The sequence below is a fragment of the Mauremys reevesii genome, linkage group 19, assembly GCF_016161935.1.
Source record: "Mauremys reevesii isolate NIE-2019 linkage group 19, ASM1616193v1, whole genome shotgun sequence".
NCBI lineage: Eukaryota > Metazoa > Chordata > Testudines > Geoemydidae > Mauremys > Mauremys reevesii.
Window position 1 is genome coordinate 16,176,703 of NC_052641.1, and position 12,031 is coordinate 16,188,733.

The following is a 12,031-nucleotide window of genomic DNA, read 5'->3' on the forward strand; positions in this document are numbered from 1 at the left end:
ATACGCTCCATCTTCCAGGCTTACGCTCCTAAGGTTCAATTCTGCTGTCATTGAAGTCAATGGAAAAATTCCAGTTAACTACAATGGGAGCAGGTCTGTAGTTTATGCAACTTCCTGCATATTTTAAGCTTTAATTAGGCAGTTGCACTGCCAGGAGACACCACAGAGCATTCAAATAACAGGTCACGCAGGCCTAAACCTTAACACATGTTGCACTCTCAGCTACACCAGTGTCAATTCAGAACAACTTCCCTGGATGTCAATGGAGTTTCTTTGAATTTACACAGATGCAAATGAAATCAGAATCTGCCTCTTTTTCCTCATGAGCAATAAGACTCCTTTGCTAGAACTGGATCTGCAATATCAACAGAAAACTAACTTGCCATAACACTTGGCTGTGTTAAGGCATCTAGACATTTCTTTACCAAATATCGTCATGCATGCACTCATTTTAATTTCTGTTCCGGAATCATAGTGACATCAATACGCCCTAGGATACAATCTTGACATGGAAGGAGAGAAACTCTGGTGTCCTCTAGTGGCAGTAACAGGATAATGTCACTGTATTCAAGGGAGGATGGCACCAGTTTGCACTGAAATTAATAGGATCCTATTTGAAGATTAACTTGCCTATGAGACGTGGGTAGAGACAAGCATTACGTAAGCACCTCCAACTTGATGACGATGCCAGGTATTATCAGTAAATAAATCTTATGGTTTTAGCCCATAGATGGTACTTCCTACTCACATATCAACTCAGGTATTTGGTACCTCGATATTTTTCTAGGCCTTGGTCACTTTTTAAAGGGACATAGCCAAGTTGTTTAGGCTCCACATTTCATGCACCTTGGTACAGTATATAGGAGGTACAGGCCCTGACTTTGCTGCTTTAAAAAAAACAACTGACCATGTGACAATTATATTTTTTTCAAATTGCTGCAAGTTCCATAAACAAAACCAGCCTCCACCTGAGCTTTGTGTTTGTATAAGGTCTACATCAATGGAGACAATATGTTTCATGCCCACTACTGCTCAGAATGAGACTTCTATGCCTGCTCCATGAGGAGACTCAGCCCCTGAGTGGGTTTTTTTGTTGTTTGTTTGTTCTTTGTTTAAAAATCAGAAATGATATTGGGACAGATTCCCTCCTGGTTTACATTGGTGTAAACAGAGAGCAACTCTATTAATTTCAGTGAAGTTATACTGCAGTTACACTGGTCACTAATGACAGAGCCCAGTCATGACCCCGAGAGCCATGTACAGAGGTTGGCAGGGGTGGGGGAGAACTGTCTTCAGTAGCTTCCCCCCAGATCACAGTGGGTGCTTCTCCAATCCTGACTCCTTCCCACCAGCCCTACAGAGCACAGGGTGTAGGGTAACAAATCCTGTATTATATTTTATAGCCCCCTCTCTGTGGTGAAGATTCTCCCCCACATAAAGATCCTTGGGCAGCTGCCAGCTGGGGGAACCTTGTCATTAGCCCTGCTGAGCTGTGTGGACTCTGCAGGGCTATAGGAATAAGAAGTAATGAACACATAGTGTAGTCAGTACTGTAAGCAGATCTGACTGTGAATACACAGAGGCTATTCTGATATGGTCACTTTTCAGAGTAGGGTAAGGTGAGAGACAGAGTGATAATGGGTAATATAGGAGCAGAGCAGTTACTGCATAGGGTGTTTTTCAGTAAGTATCAGTAACTCTCTTTGATTTAAAAGGACCTGTTCTGCCCTGGATAGACATGTGCTGATCCCACTGCCTTCAATGAAAGCTACTGTCTGTGTTGTGCATACCACAGCAGAATGTGACTCACAGGAGTAAGCTGTGCAAAAGTTGGGGGAGAGGAAATGGGGATGACAGATCCCATTCAGACTTGCACTTGTTGAGGCAATGCCAGAGCCCCCTCCATTTGGTCAATCCAAGGTTTTAAGTGTGCTGCCTTTTGAGGCAGCGAGGATTCTTCAGGAAGAGGAAGGAGAATAAGGAGCATGTCCCAGGGGGCTCATGGAGCTGACGCCGGTGCCCTGCTGTGCTACTATTCAGAATAGCGTATTGACTCAAGTCATCTATGTATCAGAGACTTGCAATAGAGACTAACAGCATCAGTTCATAAAACAACCTGGGGCTGGTCTCTCTGGAGATCCCTTCTTCATCGGGAGAAGCACACAGGAAGCAAACCCTTCAGGAACATCTTTGCTGGCTGTCATAGGCCTTCAGAGCCACCCCAACTGAATCTGCTTCATGCTTGTCTGTCTATAATGACAACCACTAAGGAAAGTTAATAGACAATAAACCTTACCCCCTCAAGGTCATCTCCTGAAACGATTCATTTAACTTTACATCTGACCCACTGAGCAAGGGAAATTGCACAAGAAATATGAAAGCAATGAGAATTTAGAAAGAGCACTGCTGCTCTCTAGTGAGCATATAGTGTACTAATGCTTAAAGTATTAATTGACAATTGTCACACACTCAGCTACATCTGCTGTTCTGTCTTGCATTCTAGAATAATGCTGCTGCCTCTCCTAGTGCCTGCTGAAAGGTATTGAGAACACCTTAGGGTGACCAGACAGCAAATGTGAAAAATCGAGACGGGGGTGGGGGCAATAGGAGCCTATATAAGAAAAAGACCCACAAATCAGGACTGTCCCTATAAAAATCGGGACATCTGGTCACCCTAGAACACCTGCTAATCTGCTGTGGAAAGGACAATGTGGAGAGGAGGCTCCCTGAAGACAGCTGCCCAAATTGGTCGTAGCAGGAGCACTAGAATACAGTAACTGGAATTGTACAGTCAAATACAATCCTAGGCAGACTTAGGTAGCTGCAATGTTCCCAGCCTCTCATGATTACTGCAGAAGCAAGGACTCTCACCAGAGGGCCTACAGGAGCAGGCCAGCCACAGAGAAGAGACTGGCAGAATCTGCAAAGAACAAATTACCAGTAGCTGTAATCACAACTTGATTAGGAAACAAACAGATCCATACAAAAACCTTATATGGTGGGCATAAGCACCCAAGAGCCCAATTACCACTAGCTGACATGATTGTACCATGCCAGCAATAGTTTACAAGATACAAAGCTTCCCAACCAGTATGAAATGGAAAACTTTCATTAGCTGAAAAGAAGACTGAAGACAAGAGGCCAAATCCTCATCCAATGTTAATCAGCATAGCTCCTTTGACTTCATTGAAGGTATTCCAATTAATACCAGCCATGGATCTGCCTAAAAATGTTAGACAATTATAGTGGGTTCATCTGTTTATCGGTTACTTTTTGATACTTTATAAGTTAAGGATTGATCTGAGCAGCCTTCCACATTTGATTGTTTGATATGAATGATCCATAACTACCATACCATACAATGATCCATAATGATCCATACAACTACCTTCCAAATCAGACACCCAGAGAAGCAAAATCTACACCTTGTGAGGAGAGAGTGGATTCTACTAGACATGTGGGATCCAGAGTTGAATGGTCACTATGTGCCACGTTCACTAGAACTAAATTCTTCTGTGTGTAGGATATTACACACACACACACACACACACACCAGGAGGCTCTGATAACATCAGAGTAAGCATGACAAAGGGGGCACAGAAATGGGTTTGTGTGTATAAATGCCCATTTTCCATGTGAGAATTCTAGGTTCCCCAGGACAAGTAACATGCTCATGTTTTTGTAGATGCTCTTTGTTAGGCAGACAACTAAATCATTTCTCTAATCCTGAGTGAGAATAATGGAAAGTGGTCGCATTTTTCTGCTGAATGTTGGAAACAATCAGTTACCCAGAAAGATCTCTCCATCTGCCAAGACACAGAGATTTTTTATATCCTTCCAAAAGTGCATCCTCTGAAAAGTTTGCCTTGAGCAACTGGAGAGTCTCAGATGGTCTCAGCACCCTGAAATGCATGTGTCATTTTAGTGAGTTTGTCTGTATTGTGTTTTACAGAGCTGGTGATACAAGGTTTTAATTAGCAACAGCATAAAACAAGAAAAATATATTTTTATATGAATAAGAAGCCCTGAACCCTCTCTGCCTCTTTGACCCTAGTAAGTTTCCTTCTTAGAGTCAAACCCACTGAGTAGCTGAGCTTGGTGCAGGGGCAGAGGGATGGAATCCATTGGAATCTTGTGCTCCCAGCCGCAAACCCCTTTGCAAACTGAGGCAGAAGGGCCCAGATCCTGTTTAGACCCCTAACTGCCACTGAAATCAAATTGAGTTAGGGGCTTAAATACCTCTGAGGAATGGGGCCAAGGATCCTGCTGTCTCCCTCCCCCACACACCATATGCTGGCAACCAGGCAGTGTGTAGGAGGAGGAAGCCAAATGACTCTATTGTAGGGAGGTGAGGAACTGTGGCAGGGTCTGGAGAAGGGGGAAGAAGCCATGAGGGGAAAGGGGCATTAGGAGCCAGAGCTGGGTGGAGGGGGCCAGCCAGAGGCAGGAGCAGAGAGGTGGAAAAGACAGGGAGTCTAAAAAGGTTGGGAGAGGGGCAAGGGCCATGGAGGTTGGGCCAATAGAAGCAAGGGGAGGGTCAGCAGCGGATGCAGGAGTCAGGGTATAGGATAGGCACAGGGTGGAACAGGGACAAAAGTCAGGAAAGGGGGATGGGCAGGAGCAGAAGGGGACAAAAGTGAAGGTGGGGTTGGGCAGGGGCAGAAGGGTCTGTAGCCACTGGAGCACTAGCCCTGTGGGAAAAGTAGCATGTGATCATGTAAGTAAAGACTGTATCTTAATGCATGTGGACAAGGGGGTTGGATTAAGAATGCACAGGCAACCTTAACTCTGGCCCTGCCTGACTTCCAAAGGCTTGACTTTGTAACCTTAACAATGTTCTTTTAATGTAATTATCGATATTTGTCTAGAGACCCCAACTGCAACCTGGGGCCCACTGAGCTAGGTGCTGTACGAATACATAGTGTGAGACAGTCCCTGCTCTGAACAGCTGACAATCTAAATAGACAATGCAAAGGGTGGGAGGAGAGACAAAGGCCCAGAGCAATTAAATGACTCATAGAAGATCACAAAGCAGGTCAGTGGTAGAACCGGGCTAAGCACCCAGCTCTCCTGACCCCCAGCCTTATCCCCCTTCCTGTGGGCCACACTGCCTCTAGTGAACACACTGATATATCTTCTCAAAAGGAGAATTTTGTGCTGTTTTCCTTACACTGGATCAAGCTCCGTAGTTCTTACTCCACCAAATCTACCATGAAGCCAAGGGGAATTTCCCCTGAGTAAGCACAGCAGGATGTGGGTTAATAATTGACAGGACTGACTTTATATTGGGTCTTTTTGACATCAATATGGTTGATGCCTCTAGAGGGCAGCATAGTATGACATATTGGAACAAAGAGGGCCAAACTCTGCTCTTACACCCATGCCAACCTATTGAGGTCAGTGGGGCTGTTTGGGCATGCGAGTAGAACTGAGCCACATTCAGTTAACCCCTTTGCTGTGTGCAGAAGAACCACAAAGTATCCACTTGCATTTCACTGTCTAATGACTGGCTTTGATTTAACATCTCTACTCTGAAAAATGGTGTGCGCGCGTGTGTGTGTGTGTGTGCGTGTGTGCGTGTGTGTGTGTGTGCGTGTGTGTGTGTGTGTGTGTGCGTGTGTGTGTGTGCGTGTGTGTGTGTGCGTGTGTGTGTGTGCGTGTGTGTGCGCGCAGAGACATCTTTGCTGACTTTTGAGGAGCCAACTTGAGTTTGGATGATGTTTTCCCTCTCTAACCCTGCAGATCCAACAGAGCTCTGGGAGCAGGAACTGGAATCTATTCTAGCTGTCCACATTCAACTCAATTGTTAGCTAAATTCCAAACGCAGAATAGTAGAGAGCCAAGGTGGGTGAGGTAATATCTTTTATTGGACCAACTTCTGTTGGTTGAGAGAGAATCTTTTCAGCCACATAAAGCTCTTCTTCAGGTCTGGGAAAGGAACTTCCGGCCTCACGCAAAATGGCCCAATAAAAGATATTACCTCATGCCCTTTTCTCTCTAATATCTTGGGACCGACACGGCTACAACTACACTGCATTCAGCAAATGCTGGATAGGTCAGTTACACCCATGCAACTATAGTACTAGAGAATAGAGTCACACAGGGGTGAGGGCAAAATTGTTCCACCTAATCTGTATTACTGGTGCTGATGTGTGAGAGCAGAGAAGAACCCAGCTTGCCTCTCAGCTTCAAGGTTGAATCTGAAGAGCAGGAAGAAATGAAACAAGTTAGAAAACCAAGTAAACATGGGGCCCTGCAACCCCATTGTTACAGTTAATTTTCAGAGGGGAGTTGTACTTTAAACTGGGAAGATTCCAATGAGTACAGAGAATGCAACTCCCTTCTTGTTCAAAGGGAAAAGAGTCTGGCTGTGGACATGCAGGGCCCAGTCCTGACTCTGAGAAGGCTGCGCTGCATCACTCTGGCAGCATGAACAGCCTGAAGGCTGCCCCAATTGGGCAACTGGAGATTCCCTACTTTACCCGCTAACTCACATGCACGGTGTATGTTGGGGAGAATATAGGGAGAAGGTGACATGGCTGGAGCTCACGCTGCTCTGGCAATCCAGGGGAAGCACGACAACCCCTTGAGGGCCTTTACAAATGTGAATCAATTAGAGCAGCCCTGAGGCTGCTCTGACTTATGCAGTACAGTGAAGTGGCCCTATGGCAAATAGTCATCTCTCCCCCTTTTCCTCAGGTCCTCCACTGAATACATCTTGACTGGACCCAACAATTAAGACCTGATAATTTATAGACACAATCTGAGTGGCTGGTTGGACCTTTTCTGACTGGTGCATAACTGAGACTCATTAACATTAGGAATGAGGCGAAATCCCTGCACTCATGATGATAAATGGGTGGACAAGGGGAAGCTAAAGGAAAGATAAAGATAATGAAGGCAGCCTCTGGGGACAGAGGAGTGAAAAGAGGCAGGCATATATGCATGACAGCGCTGAATAAGGAGTAGCAGTTTTTGGGTTAAGAGGGGAGCGGGGGTCCAGTGGTTAGGGCACTCATCTGGGTCTCAGGAGACTGGGTCCAACTCCCTATTCTGCCACAAACTTTCTGTGTGACTTTGGGCAAGTCACTTAGTCTCTCTGCACCTGAAGTTCCTCACATGTGAAATGGGGATAATGGCACGTCCCAACTGCTGAAGGGTGTTGGCCTCTCAATTTTTCATATATTCCTCTTCCCCTCAGATGCTATGGCAAGGGGATCCATACAAACACCTAAGACAGATCTGTAGTGCTTTCCGACACTTTGAACCCATTTCCCAGGGCAAAAGTGAAACTGTCCAATATTCTACCTTAATTTTGGTAAAAGAAAGTAAATAGAAAGTAGCTCTTGGGCTGCAAATTGCTGAAGAAAGAGCAGATGACAACCAGGGGGACGGGAGAAGGGAAGAGAGTACCAAATAATCCAGGGACTACTAAAAAAGAACTACAGAAGATTAGAAACATTTGGCACTTAGCTAAGTCCAAATAGGAAAGGGGTGTTAGTAGCAGGGAACCTCTTATCTTATCCTTTTATTGAGAACTACTTTTCACAGGTGAAGGATACACTGTATAAACAAGTTTAAAAAAAGTGAAGTAGGACATGAAGGAGCCATATTCTAACTGCAATTCAGCATGCCAGAGATGCTTTAGTCAGCTGCTGGTGCACTTCCTTTGTGGTCAAAAGCAGTCAGCCTTTGTCCTTTATACCTCAAAATGCAACCAAGGCACGTGCCAATAGCTCACCCTCTTGTGGCTTATTGATATAGTGGCAGTTTGTTCAATAAAGCTCCTTACTGCATCTTCAGGTCATATCTGCTGACTTTACTGACCAAAATATGTCTATTTTTGCTAGCCTTGAAAGGCCAATACAGCTACAACTAAGCTTACTGGAGTCTGTTCTGACTGGTGCACTGTCAGCTATGTTCTGGCTCTGGGATCTCTATTGCTGACATTAGAAAAGGTGAAAAGACTGAGCCCATCTTGGTTCTCAGATCCCAGGCAACATGTAGTGTTGGCCGTTCCTTTTGACTTGTAAATTCTAAGTGCACTTTTCCTGGGATGCAGATGGTTGCGGAGTCCATCCCTTGAGGCTGGGACACCTCTTTCTCAAGGTCACTCAAAGAAACCATAAGGGCAGTACATTTAGAACAAAGGGAAGCATTGTCACACACCAAGACGAATGGTCAACCCGTGGGGTTCTGCATCACGGAGGCCGTCAATGCAGTCACTAGCTAGGTTTTTAAAACAGGCTGGATAATTTTGCAGGACTATTGACAAAGGTGGCTGCTTCAAAGTGACCAGCGCTTGTCCTGTTTTTCAGTGATCGATGCAAACCTCCCAGTGGGACAGAAAGAGAAGTAATGGAAGAGACAACCCAGAGGAAATAGTAATAAACTGAATTTGTCTACCTACTTTCAGATGTCACCAGCCTCCACTAATAACCTCTGAGTTAGGCAAATAGACAATCTAAGAGCCACCAAATTTCATGCTTGAGGTTATTGGTTGACCTCCGCAGGGGATCAGGAAGGAATTTGCCCTATATGAAGCATTGCACAATTGGCCAGGTGTACTATGTGAAGGATTTTTCCTTCTTCTGAAGCATGAGGTATTGGCCACTACTGGAGGCAGGACACCAAGGATGATAGAGCAATACCTGTATGGCAAATCCTTTGTTCTGATCAGGAATTGTTTTGTAGTAGAAATGGGCCTGAATGAAAAAAATGGATGCAAACACCCTGGAACTCTGAGGAATTTTGGGTCCAGAACTGGATCAGAACTACGCAGCTGAGGCCCATCTCTAGTTTATAGTCCCACAGGCACCTTCCATGAAGACAGACAAGTTGCTTTGTGTATTATTGGGTTATTCCCGAGGGTGAGAGGTTGATATAGTGACAAGTACAGCACAGCACATCAGATGCTGGGTATACACCCCCCCCACGGAGCTATAGCTGGGGCTAGATGAAGAGCTCTCTGCTAATCCAAGTCAGCACAGAAATAGCAGATTTGGACTGCTCAGACTAAACTGGAAACAAAAATGTTCAGGCTTGGCTCTTCCCAGTATAAAACCATATGTCTTGGTGGCACTTCTGCAAAAGGTGTTTCATCCTCCTCATTTCTCGGCAAACACTCTGCCAGCCCAGCCATGCCATGAACAGATCTAGAGGAGCTGGAAGCTCAAATGCAGGAGCCTTATATCAGAGAGGGCCCAAACTGTGCATGCCCCCAAAATGTCTTTTATACTAGAAAGCCTGTTCTGCTGCTGTAGTGAGTCCAATGGAGGTGATGTAGCCAACAGGAGGAGTATATGCATATCAGGGGGCAAAAGCCTCGGGATGGTTCTCGCAGGTCCCAGCCACACAAACAGTGAATGGCATATGTCGCATTCTCTGTTCTTGTTTTTGTCCTTCCTTTTGGCTCACACTAGCTTCTCGCTCCTCTCCAGAAGTGGAGTTGAACGCAAATTCCAAGACCATGAGAAACCATCTTGCTGCCTCTGTCTGGAAGTTGGAAGGGACTTTTTGGATCATTACAAAGCACTTTCTGACAACAAAGCTATACCTCTGTTACAACTTTCCCTGGTATTCATGTGCACAGGGAGAGCCCAGCTTTTATTCCAGGTCACTGTCCATGGTCAAGAGATACCACCCCACACCCACACTACAAGGCAGACAGGAGATGAAGGTGACCTTGGCTCTCTCTGCAGAAAGGAAAGGAGTGAAACCAAAACAAAATGGGAAATCAAAATCAATATTCCAAAGTCAAATAATAAAAATTGTGTTATGGAAACAGAGGTCACCCAGAGAGAAACGTTATCAGACATGACAGCACTGCTCTCTGATTTCTTCTCTCTCTCTCTCTGCCAATCCCAGGCAGGGAGACCTTGTTCCAAAGCCAAAAATGTCATCCATCCACAATACAGAACCACCACATGGTTTGGCATGATTGACAGCAGAGGCACAGACGTGGAGTGAGGGGGACAGCATTGAGATACACAGGCATAGCTGTGAGGTGCTCTGGTTTGGGATAACATGGGGTGTTGCAGGGCAGGAATGAGCTATACTGGCAGAGCTGCTTGGGGAAGCCAGAACTGAATAACAGGGGCTAGTGCAGGAGACGACTGAGCTGCACCGAAGACAGCAAGAGAGAAAAGGTCTGAAGCTTATGAAATGCAGCACTCTCTCTGAATAGTGAGTAGCACCAGCACAGAGAATGAACAATGACGGGAGAGAAGAGCAGTGCTTCTTCATGAAGGATAATCACATTCAATAAAAAAGTTACCCTTGGGCAAATGAACCACTCAGTGCCTCAGTTTCCCCTTTGTAAAATGGGGGGGGGGGTAATAATAGTGACCTACTTTGCAGGGGGCTGAGGGTTAATTAGTGACTCTGATCATCTGAGGAAGTGCACATTGAGCAGTTAAAATGTGTCCTGATGTGGGCCTTCCAAACTGCATGCAGGTTCCTTAAGAAGGGACTGGCCGTCTCCTACTCTGATTCCATTGTGCAAGTTCCAGCTTGCATACATTTCAGACAACATTGTAAATGTGGGGCACGTAGCCCTGATAATGATACAAACGTCAAGCCATTATTTCTCAGCCCAGAGCACTTCTTCTCGTCTTCAAGCCAGCAGTAATGGGTTGTTTTGTGTGGTTTTTCCTTTTTTCAACCTGACCTTGTGTTTCTGTCTGGGAATTTGTTAGATTTTTATTCAAAGTTAGCAGCAGGGAGATAAACTCTCAGTAAAGTCCATTTGTCAACACAGATTTCCTTCCTTAGCAAGCAGACAATGGAAAGGCAAAAACAATGCTCTGGATGGACAAAGGAATTCCAGCACTGTGGAGACTGCAGAGGCTACTCTCTCTGCCCTGCAGAGGCCCTAGGGGTGGCCTTCAGCCCCATAAAAAGTTAATCTTGTTGTCAAATTTATTTCTGTCTATTTGAAGAATCCCCACTGAGTCCAGCTGGAAGCCTGGGGATTGTTTGGCTTTCCCCTGCCTTAGAAATTGCCTCTGGACTGCCCTGTCCCTGGCTTCATTGTTTCATTTCCCTTCAGAAATAAGCTCCATTTTCACGGGGCTCATTATCACTCTGTAACTTGAGGATGGCTTCAGAGGCTGTTGGACAGCCCTTGTCTGTGTCTGAGCCACAGTGTGCAACTAGGAGCTCAGGGGGGCGGGGGAATTTAAAGGGCAGGCAGAAGGGTTGTAATTTAGGTCAAGAGTCTCCGTCTTGCCTGAGCCAACAAGGAAACTCCAGGGTGTTGGAGGGAAGCACAAAGCCCATTGGGCTGAATTCTCCTCTCCATCATTCATTTTGCTTCCACCAGAGCAGACTCTAGCACAAGGCCCCAACAGTAGCAAGTCCAAAGACAAAGCAGCACTATTAAGCCCCCACAATCCCCATTCCCCAGGTATTCACAGCTGGCCAACATCCCCCATAGTCAGGCAGCACTGTCTAGGGAGAGGATAGTGGATAAAGTAAACAAGATAGTGGATAAAGTAAAACCAGGAAATATGATGGGCAATGGATCGATGCCCACTGAGCCAGATCCTGAGCTGGTGTAAGTTTATTTAGACTTGCAAGAGACTTGTTAAAAGGCTTTTTGTACAATCAGAAAAGTTGATCCTCAGCTGGTGTAAACTGGCATCAATCCATTGGCCTTTATAGATTTATTTACTCCAACTCAGGGTCTGGCTTCGGTTATTTGGAATTACCTACCGCCACCCACCCCCCTACCCCCCAAAAACAAAACAAAACGCAACAAAACAAAAACAACTTTGACAAAGCCCCTAACAAGAAACAGTTGAAGAAAGTAAGAGTGTATGTACACTGGAACTGGAGATGTGACTGCAGCTTCGATAGATATACCTATGCTAGTGCAACTAAAAATACCAGTGAAGCTGTGGCATCATAGACTCTGGTATGGGTTAGCATTATGAATACATACCCAGGGTCCCGAGCCATCACGTACGGCCCATGCTAATGCATATGCCACCATATTTTCATTGCTATTTGTAGCTTAAAGCTGTCACAG

The 12,031-nt window shown here is 45.4% G+C and overlaps 1 protein-coding gene across 2 annotated transcripts in view; it reads right to left on the reverse strand.

The window, feature by feature from the left end:
• Nucleotides 1-12,031, reverse strand: part of RAPGEF1 (Rap guanine nucleotide exchange factor 1) — a 159,541-nt gene that overhangs the window by 128,472 nt on the left and 19,038 nt on the right. For both annotated transcript variants that reach the window (XM_039506981.1, XM_039506980.1), the window contains exon 2: nt 2,117-2,250. The gene's annotated coding sequence lies outside the window, so the exon portion shown is untranslated. The remainder of the gene's footprint in view (nt 1-2,116; nt 2,251-12,031) is intronic.